Genomic DNA, 2,776 nt, shown 5'->3' with positions numbered 1-2,776 from the left:
ACAATCAAGATATTATATCGTGCGAAATTGAGAACTTCTGAATGATGGTTGGTTAAAAATTAAAACAACGAAAAAATTATTTTGAAAGGATGTTATGAAGACTAGATTGCAAATAATGACAACTGAGTCTTAAATATAAAAGATGAGCTGTCAAACACATAAGCTTACCGTAAAAAATATAGAATACATTTAAGGAATCAAGTAACGGCATAAAAATCATAACATATCAAACTGAACAAAGAATATTGTAAGGATATATGCAGTGTTTATAATCTCTATCAAACTTACCAAAGAGTGTTTTGTTTCAAAATTTTTAAATAGATAATTTTTGTCTACAAGCCCATCTAAGAGTATACATTTTCCAAAAGGTGGATTGGGTATTGTTTGATGGATCAAATGTAAGAAAAATTCAGAGAACCTGATTTTTATGCCCCTGTAATCGAAGATTCGGGAGTATATAGTTTTTGCGCTGTCTGTCCTTTTGTCTGTCTGTGTGTCAATTTTTAACTCTCTCTCTCTCCCTCTCTCTCTCTGACAGTTGTTATGAAGAAGAAATTTAATGCCATGTTTGTACTGCACATTGTTGTGCTTCATCTGTACATGTATATTTGTATATTTGAAACACTGATGCCTCATATAACAACATAGCAAAGATTAGATGCAAATTAATAAATATGTTAGTACCCAAAATAAGGTCTTCTGACTAGAAATACAATTGTGAAATATACCGTAAAAGCCCTAGCACCACCTGTTCAAAAGTTAATTATGGCTAAGAATTGGTATTTTAAAAGGCAGGTCAAACTCCAGGGTTCAAAGTCAAAGTTGTTGGTTTCTAAAGAAAGGTCTTGACACAAGGATTACATATGTGAAGTATGAAAGTCCTAGACCTGACCGTTCAAAAGTTGAAGCCAAGGTTAAAGTTTTTTTTAAGTAGGCTAAACTCCAAGGTCAAAGGGTTAAAGTTGTTGGTATCCAATGAAATTTGAAAGGTCTTGTCACAAGGAATGAATATGTGAAGTATGAAAGCACTACCCCTAACCCTTCAAAAGTTATAGTCAAGGTAATTTTTAAAAGTAGGTCAATCTCCAAGATCAACATCAAAGGGTCAAATTGTTGGTATCCAATAAAAGGTCTTTTCATAAGGATTACACATTCAAAGTATTAAAGTCCTATCCCTCACCGTTCAAAAGGTATGGCTGAGAATAAATATAATTTTTAATACGTAAATTTCCAAGGTCAAAGGGTCAAAGTTGTTGCAGTCCGCAAAAATTTTAACCATGCCCATAACTTTTGATTAAGTGGAGCTATGACTTTCATATTCATATGTATATTCCTTGAGACAAGACCTTTATTTGGGTACAACCAGATTGAACCTTTGACCTTGACCTTGGACTTTGACACACTTTTACACAAAAATTCCAAATTTTTATTTTGGCCATAACTTTTGAACGTAGATACTAGGACTTTCATCCTTCACATAGATGAATTTTTTTGTGGCAAGACCTTTCATTGGATACCAGTAATCTTGACTTTTGACCTTGGAGATTTCCACACTTATGAAAAAAAACTTGTACCTTGGCCATAACTTTTGAACGGTAAGGTCTAGTGTTTTCATACTTCACATATGTATTAAATCCTTGTGAGAAGACCCTTTATTGGACTTCAAGAACTTTGACCCTTTGACGTTGACTTTGGATTTTGACCCAACTTTACGAAACAAACCTTTAGCATAACTTTTTAAGGGCTAAGGCTAGTTCTTTCACATTTTACATATTTCATCCTTGTGACAAGACTTTTCATTTGATATCAAGAACTTTGAGTCTTTGACCTTGACCTTGGAGTTTGACCTACTTTTTAAATTTTTAAACCTTTATCATAACTTTTGAACGATTAGGGCTAGGGCTTTCATACTTCACAAATGTATTTTTTGACCTTTCATTGGATACCATTAATTTTGACCTTTTGACCTTGACCTTGGAGATTTCCGTATTTATGAAAAAAAACTTAACAGTGACCACTACTTTTGAACGGTAAGGGCCAGGGCTTTCATACTTCACATATTTAATCCTTGTGAAAAGACCCTTCGTTAGATATAAAAAAAATTTTGACCCCTTGACCTTGACCTTGGATTTATTTTTAAAAAACAAACCTTGACCATACCTTTCGAAGGATTAGGGCCAGTGCTTTCATATACATAATATACCGGTATTTCATACATTATATACCGGTATTTAATCCTTGTGACAACACCTTTCATTTGTTATCGAGATCTTTGACCTTGACCTTGGAGTTTGACCTACTTTTTAAAATTTTTAACCTTGGCCATAACTTATGAACGGTGAGGATTAGGGCTTCCATACTTCACTCATGTAATCCTTGTGACAATAGACCTTTCTTAAGAAACCAACACTTTGACCTTTGGACTTTGGAGTTTGATTTATCTTTCAAAATCTTACCCTTGGCCATAACTTTTGAACAGGTGGTGCTGGGGCTTTCATATTTCTCAGTTGTATTTCCATTGAGAAGACTCCACTTTGGTCACCAATTTATTTAAGAAAATTTTTGCTATGTTGCCATACGTGGGCATCAGTGTTTCGCAAACACATCTTGTTTCCAATTTTTTATTGAAATTATTTAATTGTTGATTGAAATGATTGTTAAGGATTATAAACACTTCATTTTAATTAAATTTAGATATTTGATCCGCTAAATCTACAATCTAAAATTTTAAAATTAATTAAGTACAGTAGTGTGAATTTTTTTTTCTTTTTATGTA

This window comes from Saccostrea cucullata, unplaced genomic scaffold (assembly GCF_032062105.1).
Source record: "Saccostrea cucullata isolate Sc308-1 unplaced genomic scaffold, CSIRO_AGI_Scuc_v1 ctg921, whole genome shotgun sequence".
NCBI classification, from domain to species: Eukaryota; Metazoa; Mollusca; class Bivalvia; order Ostreida; family Ostreidae; genus Saccostrea; species Saccostrea cuccullata.
The sequence above is the reverse complement of the archived record's forward strand: the minus strand, read 5'-3'. Positions refer to the sequence as shown.